A 15,906-nucleotide genomic window follows, 5' to 3' on the forward strand; every position below is an offset into this window, starting at 1 on the left:
TATTTATGCATTACAAGTCTACTTTTCAACAAATTTTTTGTAAATAAAAAAATAATTGTCTATTTTTGAATGAAAAATTGCTAGAAATACTTAAAGGCAGTATTGAAGCTTATTAACAGTTTTTACTAAGGTTAAAAGGCTTGAGGCTTCAGTGTCCTGTCTGCCTGGCTTGCCTTGACCTACATACAACTTTAAATTACCAGTGGTGAATTTGGAGCTGCACAGAGGTGATCTTAAAGGTAGCAAGGAAAAGAGACAAATCTAGTATTTTCTTTGTTTAACACACACAAAGATCACAGCACATGGTAAATTCATGTGTAGGTGGAAGTGCAAAGCAATGAAGACAGAAAGCTGAAAATGGATGTTAGTAAACATTTAGAAATGGATTCATGTCCTGCACCTGATGGGTAATGTGACAACCTCAGTATGACCTGAAAATAAATGGCTTAATAAGCTGACTGCTTTCATAAGGCAGAATAAGGAGAGTACTACAGAGAGGGCACAAATCCCTTTGGATTTCAGATGCTGGGCAGCCTGTATCTGTACAGCTTCAGAAGCAGACCACATGGGTTTTCCCCCAGTGTGCTGCAAAAAGTGAAGCAAATCCCATCCACTGAGAGAAGCTTTCCCTTGTGATCATCTGAGATGTTATATAATTTTCTTCTGAGGAAACAACTCTGTTCCTAACACATGTTCTCAGGAGAAATTCCTTGCTGTAGTGTCAGATAAAGGCAAGGCCAAGTTGGTGGCAGTGCCACACATGGCCTGCTCCAAGTCACCATCTCCTCCAACTCGAAGTCTGGCACAAGGCTCCCAATATGCCTTATGTAGATCCAGACATGAGGAAGACCAAACCATTGCCATGACAAAGGACTCCAGAAATGAGGAAGAAGAAACCATTGCCATGACAAAGGACTCCACATGCTGGCAACTCATTGCCTTCCACTCCCTGAAGGAAGCTGCCAGCCCCAAAAGGCAGAGGAGCAGGGTAAGGAAGAGCATCACATCTGGAAAGGGGTAGAAACAAAGCACATATATAACAATTTTAACAGTTCTGCTTCTATTGCTGAGACTTTTTTCTGGGTTCTAACTGTATTCCTCTTTGTCTTTACAATTTGATCTGGGTTATGAAAGAGTTGCTGCCACAGTTAACAAGGAATGACTGACAAATGTCATCTAGACTTCCATAAAGTTGCACACATCCTTATCTCCAAACTGGAGACACGTGGATTTGTAGGGTGCACTATTCAGTGGATGTGGAATTGGCTGGATGGATGCAGCCAGAGAATTTTGGTCAATGTCTCCATATCTAGTTGGAGGCCAGTGATCAGTGGTGCCCCTGAGGGCTCTGTCTTGGGACCGGTGCTCTGTGATATCTTTATCCATGACACAGTCATGTCAAGTGACCTTTCAGCAGGTTTGCAATGGCATGAAGCTGAGTGGTACAGTTGACACAAAAGAAGGAGGGGATGCCATCCAAGAGAACATGGAGAAACTTGAGAAGTCGACCCATGAGCACCTAATGAAGTTCAACAAGTCCAAGTGCAAGGTGTTGCACCTGGGTTGAGCAGTCTCAGGCATGAGACTGATCTCCCAGAGAGGAGCCCTGTGGAGAATGGCCTAGGGGTTCTCGTGCATGAAAAGCTGGACATGATCCAACAATGTTTGCTTGCAGTCCAGAAGGCCAACCTTATCCTGGGCTATCACAAATAGCATGGACAGCAGGCTGAGGGAGGTGATTCTGCTCCTTTACTCTGCCCTCTTGAGAACCCACCTGAGCTACAGCATTCAGCTCTGGGGTAGTCAGCACAAGGAACATGTGCATCTGTTGGAGTGAATCCAGAGGAAGCCACAAAGATGATGAGAGAGCAGGAGCACTTTTCTTTTTAAGACAGACATTGTTGAGATGTTGGCATTGTTCAGTCTGGAGAAGAGAAGGCTTTGGTACTGAAAGTGGGCTTAAAGAAAGAGTGACTGGTTACAAGGACAGCTGGTGACAGGACAAGAAGGAACAGTTTTGACTAACCCTTTGACTAAAAGGGTAGTGATTTAGATTAGATGTTGGGAAAAAATTCTTTACTCAGAGAGTGGAGAGGCACTGGAACATTCTGTCCCAAGAATCTGTGGATGCCCCATCCCTGGAAGTGTTCAAGACCAGGTTAGATTGGGCTTTGAGCAATCTGTCCCAGTGGAAGATGTCCCTGTTCATGGCAGGGGGGTTGGAACCTGGTAATCTTTAAGGCTCCTTCAACTCAAACCATTCTATGAAGAAGAGACTAGTTTTGTCTCTTGTTACCTTTGAGACCACCTCTGTGTAGCTCAAAACTCATCACTGGTAACTTAAATGAAAGTGAAATAATTCTATGGTTCTATTATAATAATAATTAAACTTCTGAGATTTTGTTTACACAAACAAAAATTTCGTGCCTCTATATTAATCTAATGCATGCTTCTTCTTTGCCACTAAACAAGATTTTGAATTTAATACTGTCTGCATCTGAATGAATCATGGGATGACACCTCTGAAGCTTGATTCAAGTGTGAGTAAGAATCTGGATTTCTCTCCTTTGTTCCAGGCATTGCAGCTCTCTCACCTCCCCAAAGCTGTAGTGGTAAAGGTCCAGCTCCTTTCTAAACCCTGCAGACTGACAGAGGCAAAACTATTGTGCTCACTGTTCTCCATGTATTATTTCAAATGTTCAATTCTGGTGACAAAAGTTTGAATAGGATTTCTCCTTCCATGATACAGCATTTCTGTTCTCTCAGTATCGATCAGTGTAAGCCTGTGCAATTTTGTGTGTACTGGAAATTGTCTGCAACATCACAGTTCTTTTTGGGTTTGGATGAACACTCCAAAACCTCTGTAAGAGGCTATATAACAAAGATTAATATTTTTAAAACAGTAATTTAACTGTTTAAATTACTTTAAATTACTTAATTTCTGATCTCTAAGACTTTATCTTAAAGGGAAAAGACAAATATTTTTTTCAGTGATGTTGGGAGCTGAGATTCATAATTCTACTGCATACACAAAGAAGCAAACTCAGTACTGATATTGCTGTTAGGACATGGTCTTATTTTCTTCTCCTCTACTAAATTGTTACAGAAATTATCCAGAAGATAACTGCCTTATGATATTTATTTATTTATTTCTCCTTCCCTGCTCCCTGGTCCTTTTCTTCTTAGAATATGCACTCAGATTCACAGAAATCAAACACCTTTTCTCTCAGAGATGACCTTACCAATATCTGACTGCCTGAACAAATGTTTTCAATTTCCACTTAACTTTTAAATGTACCAAGCCTATCTTAAACCTGAAGAAGGGCTTTGGCACTCAAAAGTTTGCTTAATTTTTTCCAGCTATGCTGAGTACCCTGATGAGACATATTATTTCACATTGAAAAAATGCTTTTGCTTGGTACTAAATGTCAGCAATGCTTTTTCGATGGATTGCTTATCTCTCTATGGAAACTAACATCTCATCAAAGGAGTTTATAAATTGTTCTGCTTTGGGTCATAAGCTGAAGGATTCTTTCTGTTTTGTTTGTGTGAAGAAGGCAAATGGTATTTACTGAGTCGTGATTCAGTCCTGAGATTAGATGAGTTCATGAGTCATTCACACCTGGTATTTAGATGTGCCTATGGTAAATCTTTTCCACTCCAAATTCATTACATGCTGATTTTCATTTGGCTGCAAAGCCTTTTTCTAGCACTACTCCACTTCTAGTAAACACACAAGTATGCAAAATTGCCTGTTATTAAAATGTCTAGAATATAATATTAATCTAGAGTGGGGTTTTATTTATTTATTTATAACACTGGTGTTTCTTAGTTCATTCTTGTACCTCTTTCCAGGGTGAAAATCTCTAAATTTGGAATTTTTATCCATCTCAAGAACAAAAGAAAGGTACTTTCAATTAGCACAAATGCATGGTGGTGTAAAACAGTAGATGCTTATCAGCTTTCAGTCCTTCACCTCATCCATGCCATTATCCCAGGACTAGGTTAATAGCAGAGGAACTGATGGTACAAATATAGGGTAGGACCATTTGTTCTTGGGGAATGGTAGAAATATCAACTCCTCTATATTGCTCACTAAAGCAAGGCAGTCCCAAGAGCTGGGCAGAATCTGACTTGGGCACACCAGAGACAATATGAATTGTGTACTAATTACATGCAAAAAAACCCCAAAACCATGAAAGAACAAAGGGGAGAACAATAAAGTATAAAGGAAAATCACTGCCCCAGCAGGAAGAGGGGCAGAAGAAGAAGAGAGGGAGCAGGATTCCTCCAGCCCCTCTTCCCGAGGTACAGATGTTACACCTGAGCAGTGCTGTTTTGTATCCTCCTCTTCTGATAGACAAAGTTCACTTCTTTTATCTACCATTCATCACATTTTACTACTGCAGCTCAGCACTTATCTCTAATGTGTTGTCTTTTTCTGTGTAACTAGGTTAAGTATATTCAGAATTTAAAGCAGGTTTTTGGGTGTGTGTGTGGTTGGTTATGTTTTCTCCTCTGCTTCCCTATGTAGTAAGATGATTGGTACTGCAATCCAGAGTCAACAAACTTGGATGCAATAGTTCATAGAATCATGGAATATTCTGAGTTGGAAGTGACTCATTAGGAGCAAGGAAGTCCAACTCCCAGCCCTGAACAGGACAGCTCCAACAACCACACTGTGGGCCTGAGAATCTTGTCCAAACACTTCCTAACTCTGTCAGGCTTGGTGCTGTGACCACTGTCCTGTTCCAGTGCCCAAACAACCTTTGGGTAAAGCACCTTTTCCTAATATCCAACTTAAATCTGCCCTGGCACAACTTCAGGTCCATTCCCTTACGTCCTGTCACTGGTGACCAGACAGAAGAGATCAGTGCCTGCCCCTCTGCCTCTCCTCATAAGGAAGTTGTAGACTGATGAGGTCTCCCCTCAGCCTCCTCTTCTCCAGGCTGAACAAACCAGGTGACCTCAGCTTCTCCTTGTATGGCACAGGTGCAAAGTGGGACAATCCCCTGCCTTGACCACCCAGTGATGCTGTGCTTGATGCACCTCAGGCTGCTCCTTTCTACCCTTTTCACCACAGATATGCGAACAGCAACACTTCATGGATAATTAGCTTCTCTACTGACAGCAGCAGGTTGCCTCTTCTCTCTGTCTCTTTGCCTTTGTACCCACATAGCTGCATGCAGTATACAGCACTTAGCAAGCACTTCATGAACCGTTTATCTTTTAAAACTGTTATTTTTCTTCTAAAGAACAACTTTTATGTTTTGTTAATACACTTGGAGACCTCAGTGACTTTATGTATGTTTTCTTTAGAGCTCTGACTTTCTTCTTTTAACACAAAAACACTCAAAAGATTTTTTCATTAAAAACATGTTAGGAAACTTCTGAAAACATTCATTCCAGTCCAGGCTTTTGAGATAACTAGAAATACATACCTTTGCACGTTTCTGAAGAAAATTGAACTAAAAGTTACATGAACTGATGCTATGTATGGAAATGCTCCTACTGGGTCTCTCTACCTGGTTATTAACCAGATCCACAGATAAGATTTTTAGATCTGTAACATGAAATTATATATACTGAATCTAGCAAACAAAATGAGGACTAACTTATGCAAATGAAGATACTGTAAACATCGAGCTTACATTGGAAAAACGCCTCTGAGATATTATATTATAGGACTAGTCTGTATAGTTTCATTTTTTGCCATTTCAAACCATACCAGCTATCAATTTACATAGATATTCATCACCTTAAAAGTTTTGATAAAGTGTTAAATACTTTAAATGTTTGAATTCTTCAGGCTGTACCCCCCAATGTGAAGCAAGGACTTAATTCACGCTAGTGACATTTTTCTGAAGGAGCTCTGTTTACCAAACCACAGTGCAATCATACAGAAAATAGAGCCAGATATCAGTAGGAAGGTTCTTATTGATTTTGGTGAAAACTGGAAAACTGGAGAATGAAATGTGGGACCAACAAAGCTATGGCAATTGATAAATCAATTTGTCACCTAATGGGATTAAAATTGCCTATAGATCAAAGAGCTGGAGAAATAGCATAGCTTTTAACCCTGCCAAACATCTCAGTTAAGATTCACTTTTTTCCCAGAAGGAAAGAACAGAAGTAATTTAGCAAATTACAAGTTGTAAATGGCTTAGACTGTTCTAAGACATAAAGTAGGATGAGAAGGTGGCACACTGGGAAACTATATGGGGAATAAAGGATACAAGGAATTCCTGGTGTGTTTCAAGAGCTCAGTCTATCAACAGAATATTATACATGACTATCCAATAGTTTTGTGTCCATACATCTCTCCCTCTAGTCTGAAACATGTTCTTATAATTATTTTTGTTCAAATGACACACTGCAATTTAATCATCCATATTTCAGACATAGCAACTTCTTCCATACCCCTTTTTTTTCCCCTGAAACTGTATTTAGAAGATTCTTTTCTTTTGCTTTTGTCCATACAGTACAATGTGTGCACTAGATGGCACTAAGTGCTTAATGCTCAGTTCTGTGCCCTGTCCAGAAAAGAATTTAAAGGGCTTAGTAAAATGATTGCTGTGTTCATGTTACCTTGAACTGACAGAATTGCTAAAGACAGAAATGGGAATTTATTACTTTGTGATTTTATTTGTAGCACAATGAAATATTGAAAAGGTCTTGTTTACATCAGGTTATCATACAATTAAATAGCAATAGGAAAAATTTAAAATCTCCTAAGATTATATTGAATTACAGAATTCCCACCAAAATTCAGGCAACAAAGTCCTAATTAGAGCCTCTACCAGATGGGAAAAATGTAGAAACAAAGGAGCTATGAAGAAAATATTTTCATGGTCTGTTTCATTTTTAGCAGTGAAGCTGGGAAAGGAAGGCTTGAACTCCAAAGGAGACTTCCTTTCAGAAGTCTGCAGACTGTTATGTTCTTTGGTATTAATATTATTTATGTTCTGAGAAAGTATCGTTAACTTTATATATCACAGTTTTCTCAACTGCAATGTTACAACCGACATTTAATTTTTTTAGAGTTTTTAAGATAGCTGAAAATAATAGGTAAGTTTTAATATTTATTAATTTCACTATAAAATTCTACCTTAATTTGATTATAATCTAACTCATCAGGACATAATTTACAACAAAGCAAGAATATACAGAGTTAATGGAGCATTTCTTGTGCTCCTTTTTCCTTGGGCTTGGACTATGCGTTTCTGCTTTCATACATAATCATGTTGTTTTCCAAGCACAGTAAGCCTGGGGATGCAGCCAAGACCAGTTCCTATTATCTACCAAACTGTGATAGTCACACAAGGAGGAAATCTCCATGATATTTTTCAAGAATAAAGAAAAGTCACATAAGAGCAGCAAAATTATCCACCTGAAATACCAAGCAGCTGTGGCACTGGCAGGGTTTTGGAAGCTGATTTTATGTCAGAATAGCGTTCTTGGCTCTCCTGCCTGTCCTTCAGTCAGCCACTGCCCCTCTGGCACCCAGAGGTTCAAGTGCTCTCTTGAGCCACCATCAGTCGTCAGAGCCACTGCACTCCCTGTGCCTGCTAGGGCTCCAATCAGCCAGGCTGGAGATAACTTTTGTAACTAAGAACAGACACAATGAAGTCTGAACCTTTTCACATTAAACTGAGATGGGATCTGAGACACCATCTAGACTGGAGTGCATAGGTGTAAGAATACTGTGAAACACTGAAGAAATGGCAAAGATATCAATTCCTTTGTAAAACTATCTTAGATAAGGTTCCCACTATTTTGATTTTTGATTACTTGCTGGAATTATGAATGTTTCTCATCAGCCTTTCATGAAGTATTTCTGAAAATCTGATCTGGTGTCCACTTGAATTTACGAGTTTTTGAAAATATCATTTTTGTCACCCAGGGGCGATTGTATTGGGAACCTTCATCTGACACCTCATGAGGTAGCTATCACAAGTTTGGTGCCACAGCTTTTGCTAGATTTTGTTGTTTTTAATGACTCTTTTTCTTTTAGCAATAGTCCACACAAATAGCAGAGGAAGCTTTTAGCTTTTTATTATGAAGAAAGCTTTTCTCAATAGGATGTGTCCTTAATCTAAGTTGAATATCCCAAATAAATTTTTTACAAGGAAGTCTCCAGTTTTTCATTGTTAAGGAGTGAGTATAAGGGCAGGGTTCTCTGTCTATATGTAAAGTGTTTTCAGACAGAACTATTGATATCTGTTCTACTCTTACTCTATTTTATTTCTTCTGTCCTCTTAAAACAATTTTGTTTACTTTGTTTTGTGGACTGAGAGGTCTTTACCCCACTATTATTTTGTGATGCCCTTCTGTATGCAATAGGAGAGATTAATTTTCACTTTTGCACTGTGTTAGCATATTTTACCTGTACATATGGTGTAAGATCTCAGCATATTTTCTATTCATGTTGCAATAACATGCCATACTGGAAGAAGTGGAAACATAATCTTTACATTATTTTTGTTCCTTGACAACAAACAAATTATGTTCCAATGAGTGAAATCAGGTTTTGCCATGAAGCTTCCAAAATCTCACAAGATTCATTAGCATGAATACTATACTAACTCTCTAGTTTTCATTCTACAAACAGTAAAATTTAATTCAGGAGACTTTGATTTAGATTTCTATTACTTGCTAGTAGAAAAGAACAGAGATTTCAAACAACTTTCATGGTAATTAAGAAAAAAATAATATCTTCTGCTACATTGCAGTCCATAGTAGCCACCCCATTAGTTACTCTAGATTATCTCCTGGCTTTTAGTGCTCACTTCCAGTTATAATGGGCACTTATGTTCTAAAGGAATGTCATTAGTGTTTTGCCCAGAGTACACATGGAGTTAATCAACAGGCCATTTAGGGGACCACAAATGCAAGTCCTGCAGATACAGAGTGTGATAAATGAAGGAAAATGTTAGAGGAATAGTACTTCAGATGCAATCAATATGAGAGAAAAATTTGTCATTCTCTCTGCACTAAGATCATGGCTTCCCCTTACCTTAGTGCATGTCATACCTAGATAGAGACCTAATTAGAGATGACAACCTTTTCATTATTAAACTGCTCCTGTGTTCAGTTACATAAAATGTTATTTTTAATCTGAATTTGTATTATTCCTCATCTTCCCTCTGAATCATCTACATATCTGAAATGAAAACTATCAGGTCACTTTTCTAAGCTACCTGCTTCATGAAAATTTAGCTTTCTGTTACCCGACATAATTCACATGAAGGTGCCAGAGAGAAAATAATACCTGTGAAAAATCTGTGGGTGGCATTTGAATTCATCCAGTTCAGACATTCTACTCAATGGATGAATTAGAGTAGTGGTTAAATGTCTAGCTCTTTTCCTAGATCAACAGGACAAGGCAGACTCTTTGATCAGCCTGGAGTCTGGTCTAAATTTTCTTGCTGAAGGAACATGGCATTATGGTGGTGGGGTAGGGTTAAGGAGCCATAAGAAGAGCAGCCAAATTGGATCCTGGGGTTAACACTGACATTGGCATGTCTGGCTGAGTTGGGGAGGTGTTTGACCCCTGCTCCCAGGATCTGCAGTGACTTTTTTAACATGATGAAGATATGAAACCCCATTTCAGGGAGGCAGGTTGAAAGCACCTTGCCTCCTCTAAGAGCAGACCTGTGGCACCAAATCACAAGTCCTTGAATTGGGCTCTCAGGCACCAGTTCTCCAACTGGTCTTGTATTTCCCTCATGCCTGCATACAGTGTCTCCATTTCACAATTCTGAACACTGTTCTGCTCACAGGCAAATGGGCTAATGTGGATCTTACCATACTGTGCCACTGAAACCTTCTGTGTTTCACACCCAGAAATTAAATCTTCTTATCCTGGACTCAGACACACCTGATCTAATGTGGAACAACTATAGTTAACTTTCTGGCGACCCTTAGCTCATACATAAAAGCCCCAAAGATAAGAAACCCTGGAGAGCAGACCTTCAAGATGGCAGTTTAGATTGGATAGATCAGGATGCAACACTCTTAGACATAAGCCACAATTTATCCAGGAAATAAGCAGATTAAGGGCTTATTTACCTAATAATAGGGCTAATGGGAATGTTTTGTTTATAAATTTAGTAATTTAAATTAAGGGAGAAATGAAGATATGAAAAAGCAGATGTCAAGCACCAATGGGGCCAGAGGCTTCCTGAGAAGGTTCCAGAAGCAGTGAGTGTTTGCTGTGGCAATGGGCCACAAAGAGGATTAACATTCCAGGCAATCATAAAGACTAGATAAGTGAGCACAGTTACCAAAGATCCTATAGATAGCAGATGAAGCTGTAGTTTATCAGAAAATAGCAAAATTACCTCCTATAACTCATAAAATCATGGAGTGATTTGGGCTGGAAGGACCTTACAGATCATTTTGTTCCAGTACACTTTCCAGACACTTTCCACTAGACCAGGTTGTTCGGAGCCCCACCCAACCTGGCTTTGAACACTTCCAGGGATGGAGAGACCAGAATTTCTTGAGCAGCCTATTTCAATGCCTCACCAACCTCACAGTATATAATCTCTTCCTAATCTCCAATTCAAGCCTTTCCTCCTTCAGTTTGAATCCATTCTTCCCTGTCCTGTCACTACCTGCCCTTGTCACAAGTCCTTTCCCAGCACTCTATGACACCCCTTAGGTACCAGAAGGTGCTGTAAGGTCTCCAAGCCTTCTTTGCTAAGTCATTCAAATGAACAGGGTTTTCTGTCAGAGACTGGTGTGTAGGGAGGGACTTACAACACAGACAAGCCTTTAAAGAAATGGTTACATTAAGCCAAATCCTGAATTCACAATAAGGTCTCATTGTTACATAGATTAATTTATCTGAGTTAGAGTGTGATTTTCACTTAACATCTAACTCTATGACAGTGCTTCTCATTACCATATTTGTTCAAACCCCCAAGATTTTATAATCTTATTTGTTCCAGAAAAGAAATTCTCAAGGTCTGGAGTTCTTTTACCTGTATTAACATGCTTACTTGATGCATCTCTTTGCAGGTGAAGAGGTCTTTACTCATTTCCTTGTTTTTGCAAACACTGAATGTCTGGTTTAAAGTTAGAGTTTCTATTCTATTAGAGTTTCTATTCTATTAGAGTTTCTAATGAAATCCATGAGATATTGTCTGTTTACCAGCTTTAGAAAAGAGGGAAAAGAGGGCTAGAATTTTACTTATTTGCTTAATTTTGTATTTCAAAGTCAGGTTACATATCTGTGTAACAAATGTTTATAACATTCAGCACAGTTCTAGGCTTTTTTAAAATTATTGTCATTATTTAATTTTAAACAATTCCTTCCCTTTCCAAAAACCTCCTAATTTTATCAATATTCACAGTCAGCACAAGTTTCAATACAAATAGTAATAAAATAAAATATTACCTTTCACAAAACAAAGTAGTTGTAGCAGTTCCCCTAAAGTTATTATTGTATTCCATCATATTTATGAAGATACAGTATACTTATGAAATATAATACAAACAAAGAGGCAGTTAGCAACAAAGCAAAACAGCTCATTTTATGCTTAGCATGACAGTTTCATTACTGCCCTACACAAATTTCATAGCTGTAATAAGATCTGTTGTAAATGTGAGCTATTTTGAGACTAAAAACACAGCATGCCCGACTTCTGGTTAGCTCTGCAAGTTTTGATTTTATGAATCATAATATCTTAACTTGAAATTTACATTAAAATAAGGCTAAAATGACAGAAAGGAATTGTGGGACTCTAGTTAATCTCATTTAGTCACCCTAAATGCCTGATTCTTAAGATTAGAAGCAGTCCTCCAAAAAAGAGAAAGAGGGAAGGGAAGGGAGAGAGGGAGAAGAAGAGAGGGAGAGGTATTTCTGAAGAGTTCAAAGAGAGATTTGGTCTATTCAAGTGAAGGCATTTAGGTGAGGTACAGTGGTTCCTATTCCAACCAGTCAGGCACTACAACTGGGGACATTACTGCTCTACAGCTGGCAATGGCCTGTTTTACATAATTGCTGTATTTTTAGAAAATCAGATGTCAATTGGTCCAATAAAGGCAACCCATCTTCATACAAAAAAATTTCGAAATATATATTAGATTTTTGTATGAGGTCTTCATGTGTTGTAGCCTTTTATGAGTCTCAGCAAATGGAGAAGCCATAATGGTTCTGTGAAGACCTTTCCAGCACTTTTTTGTCTGACTATTAAAATGTATTGTCTTCCACATAAGGCTATATATATGTACGGTTAAGGGACTCTATAAAATATTAAAGCTGTTGCATTATTCTCTATCCATAATATATGAATATATACATATATTCTATGTTGGACTAATAGAAAGTGTGTGGTCCTGCTTACAGAGATTAGTTATCAAATTCAAACTTTCTGAAAGAACCATACTTTCTTTCCAATGGGAAATGTGGTGATTTGGTTTCATTGTGCTTATCTACAAGGCTGGTAGAATCAAACCTCCAATCCTATATTTATAAATTAAACAAGAAATAAATGCTTCCTGTTACACACTGGTAAAGCTTAGGCTAGATGTAGTTTTGGCCCATGCCATGGGAAACCCTTTCTGAAATATCTGCTGGCATATTTCAGGAATTATTCTGGACAAAAGACACACACAGAGGTGAGGCAGCTTCAACATGGCCACCTTTTGGAAAGACAAGTAAATGGAGATGCCAGACACAGTGCCAGAGTGTCAGAGCAGTGCTCTGTACAGTGCCAGGTTTTCAGCCTGTTATCTGATTTGTTTTGCCTTTCTTGGGGAACAGGGAGTATTTGAAAATCCTAAGCCAAATGTCAGTGCCCTGGATTTGGGCTCCTTGTAGATAAATTCACACTCACACCAGTTTCTTTTTGCTTTAATAAAGTTGATTAAAGTCACATACTTTTCTTGTGCCATAGGCCTTTCATTATAAAATTAGCTACTATTCCCTTACTTGACATCTCTGTATCTCTCAAGACAGATATCCATTCCTGACTGAAAAGAGGAAGCCCTGTGAGCATCCACTTGTATAATGAGGCAGGTTATTTTTCAAGGTACAAATTTATCAAAAAGCTGCAACAGTGGGAATTCCATTCTCTTCTCTGGGGCAATTTTAGAACTGTTTCTTATATTAAAATTAGAGTCCAAAAATAACTAATGCTTCATTATGGATGATTAACCTGCTGTAACTAAAAAAAAAAGGCAGACATTTTCCACAGAAATAATTGTGATTCAAAGTGATGAAGTGGAAAACATTCTAAAGGAAATCTTGCAGCTTTGGGAGAAAACTCTTGTTCCCCTTACACTGCAATACCCCTTATGATTTCTAAATATAAAACCAATGGGACTCTGTGAGCTGAATTATTCTTCTTTTCTCATTAAGTTTGAATTTTAATAGTGTTTTTTCTCCTGATCTTTTATTGAGGGAATTATTTGGAGTTGTACATTGCTTTCAGATTCATTTGGGAGTACAAACTACCAAACCAGAAAAGTTTACAAGCTTTCCACAAACCCTTGTGAACAGAAGCCACCAAACAATTGACTATATGATGCTCATTGTGACTGCAGCATCATGCAGGGCCATGATAAACTTTTAATCTTGCAAAGCCATCAGCAATGGCAAATTCATTTTTCAGATCTACCTCAGAGAATTCATCCACAGATTTCCAGAACCTCCTGAGTTTGAGCACTGTATGTAATGGAAGGCTTAGAATGTATGGAGCTCACAATTGTCAGTGACACAGTTGAGAGCTTCTGAGTAAGAATCAAGGGACAAACAAACATTGTGGATGTCATCATGGGAGTCTACTGTAGACTTCCTAGCCAGGAAAATCATGGCAATTAATTATTCCTTGAGGAACAGAGGGACGCTTCTGAGTCAACTGCCCTTGTACAGCTGACACAACCAGGCCAGAAGACTCCTAGAAAATATAAATTAAAAATTATGGACCAAGTGCTTAGGAAACCAACTGAGAAAAGTGTCCTCCTTGGTCTGCTGCTTATTCACAGAGTGGACACAGCGACCACATAATGATTAAGTTTAAAGCCTCTGTTGACAGAAGGAAAAAACTCAACTCTGGACATAAATACAACAGATTCAGGCTGCTCAGAGAACTAGTGATTAAGAACCCTTGGAAAAATGCTTTGCAGGTGCTGGGGTCCATCAGTGTGGGTCACTTTTTAAGCATCAACACATAAAAGCACAGGAGCAGCAACTTCAAAATGTCAGAAGCCAAGCAGGTGAAACTTGGGGTTGGCTGAATAGGGGGATCTTCTCTTGGAAAAAAAGGCAAAAAGGAAGGTGTAAGCCCAGTGGGAGCAACGTCAGGGAAAGAATACCAGGATGCTTCTTGCCACTGCAGGAGAAAATTCGTGCAGCTGAAGCTCAATTGAAGTTGAAGCTGCCTTTAAATGTGGGGAACAATAGAAAGAGTTTTTCAAAATTCATTAATCGCAAAAGGCTGTGTAGAAATAACATTTTCCTGTTACTGGATTAGGATGGTCACCTCATAAACAGGGACAGAGATGAGGCAGAGATTTTTAATGCATTCTTTGCCTCTTCAACATGGATTATAGACCAAGGGGGTTTCAGTCTCCAGCCCTGAGCTGGAGGACCATGACTGGCAATGATCAACTCCCAGGTGACCCTGAGCTTGTGTGGGATCTGCTGCTCCAGCTGGATCCCTACAAATCTATGGAGCCTGATGGGATTCATCCTAGAATCTTCAAGGGGCTGGCTGATGTCATTGCAAAACGTCTTTCAATGATTTTTGAGGAATCTTGGGAATCTGGAGAGGTCCCAGATGATTGGAAGCTGGCAAACATTGTCCTGATTTTCAAGAAGGGCAGGAAGGAAGACTGCAGAAACTACAGGCCTGTCTCACTTCAGTGTCTGGTAAAGCTATGGAGAAAATTATCATGAGATATATTGAAAAACACATGGAGAACAATGCTGCCATTGGTCACAGCCAACACATCTTCATGACAGAAAAGTCCAGCTTATCAAACCTGATTTCCTTTTATAACAAGGTAACCCCCCTAGCTGATCACAGGAAGCCAGTTAATGTAAGAGTTTTGGATTTCAGGAAAGCTTTTCATATCTCCCATAGTATCCTTCTGAATAAAATATACAGCATAGAGCTGGGTGAACACAGAATACTCTGTATTTACCACTAAAATAAGGGACAACATAATTCTTTAAAGATTTAAGAGGAAGTTTCCATCAGCAGTTCAGTATAAACTATTTACTTATTATAACTAAATACAAAACCCTTCCGAGCTTCACACTCTGGAAACACCTCCATTGACTGCAGGGAGCTCAGTATACATTTGGGAAGGATTTGGTTCTAGGAGTTTAAAGCTTGAAGGAAAATCTAAAGGAACCAAGGGAAATCAAGAGTATTGAATGAATTCCTGATGCAAATGTATTCTTTTCATTGAATTGTCTCCTCCAGGGTTTATTATGGATGCATAATTTTTTGTTAGAAAAAGTTGTTCAAGATTTATTTTTTTAAAGACAAGGAAAGAGCCATACCATCAAGGATTATAAAATTATCTTCTATATTAACCTGCTGTTGAGACAGAAATTTCAGCCAAGATTATAAGATGTTTAAGGAGTAGTCGTCTCTACCCAGTGAATTTGAAATGTTTTCGGCTTCAGTGGTTATGGGTGCCTCAGGCTGTAAGATGTTCTGCCACATTCACACACATCTCACATCTCTCCTTGCAGGCTTGTATTCTTGGGGGATGTTAAGAGATAACAGCAACTTATCAACAAGTCTTACCAGTAGCAGCCAAAAATCTGCTGCTGACATTTGCCATGACCAACTAATCAATCTCAAAATTAGGTCAGCTGTTTTTTTACCAGCTAAAAAAGACACAAGTACATCACTGAAAAGAAAACAGAGAAAATCAGTCTGT

At 38.7% G+C, this 15,906-nt stretch overlaps 1 pseudogene; it reads left to right on the plus strand.

Annotated features, from left to right (window-relative positions):
• Positions 1–760: 760 nt before the first annotated feature.
• Positions 761–15,162, plus strand: LOC128935567 (uncharacterized; annotated as a pseudogene).
• Positions 15,163–15,906: the final 744 nt, after the last annotated feature.

Source organism: Melozone crissalis, unplaced genomic scaffold (genome assembly GCF_028551555.1).
Source record: "Melozone crissalis strain CALT ecotype California unplaced genomic scaffold, PUWL_Pcris_2 ptg000004l_1, whole genome shotgun sequence".
In the NCBI taxonomy this organism is placed as follows: domain Eukaryota; kingdom Metazoa; phylum Chordata; class Aves; order Passeriformes; family Passerellidae; genus Melozone; species Melozone crissalis.